This window comes from Sinocyclocheilus anshuiensis, unplaced genomic scaffold, assembly GCF_001515605.1.
Source record: "Sinocyclocheilus anshuiensis isolate Anshui unplaced genomic scaffold, SAMN03320099.WGS_v1.1 scaffold207, whole genome shotgun sequence".
Taxonomy (NCBI): domain Eukaryota; kingdom Metazoa; phylum Chordata; class Actinopteri; order Cypriniformes; family Cyprinidae; genus Sinocyclocheilus; species Sinocyclocheilus anshuiensis.
Genome location: NW_015551045.1, coordinates 4017780 through 4018471, shown reverse-complemented (window position 1 = coordinate 4018471; position 692 = coordinate 4017780). Strand labels below are relative to the sequence as shown.

The 692-nt window shown below is 29.3% G+C and overlaps 1 protein-coding gene across 1 annotated transcript in view; it reads right to left on the bottom strand.

Moving 5' to 3' along the window:
- The window catches only part of LOC107661798 (BTB/POZ domain-containing protein KCTD16-like), a 79166-nt gene that overhangs the window by 71016 nt on the left and 7458 nt on the right, over nt 1–692 (bottom strand). The window lies entirely within an intron of this gene.

Below are 692 nucleotides of genomic sequence, written 5' to 3'. Positions count from 1 at the left end.
GTGGAATTTGTCAATGACTTACTGACGTGCACGAAAACCAATGTATTGGACCCGGAAATAACGTCTCTATTATATACTATATATTTTTATATAAAGTATTATAGGCCATATTATTATGTAAAGTATAATATTATACGTATAATATAATATAATATTGTAATATAGTTTTTATATCCGAGTTGTCTGTCCGAATATGCCTGTCACATGATTTTAGTGTCGAAAAGAATTGCTTAATAACCTTTTCTATGTAATTTTATATACATTTTTTTTTCAAAAATATTATGCAACACCATGACCCCTGCAATGCCTGTAACAATGATTTTAAACCACTTTACAGCTCAAACAATGCACCATTTTTTACAGAAGAATGAATGCAATTAATTTAGAAAATTATAAGTTTCACTTTACTGCTTTTAAACCCTAAAAAAGGAACAAAAAAGGCCCCAATCATTATCATCAGTGCCTCACCATAACCTTAACAGTCTTTTATTTATTTCTTTTTTTTGGCCAAACAAGGCTTGAGCAAAAATGTTTTTTTTTGGTGGCTATCAACATACCACAAATTGCTGTCAGCTGAGTCTAACTTTTACTGTAACACTTTAGTTTAGGGACCAGTTCTCTCTATTAACTAGTTGTTTATTAGCATGCATATTTATATTGACTGTTTATTAGTACTTATAAAGCACATATTA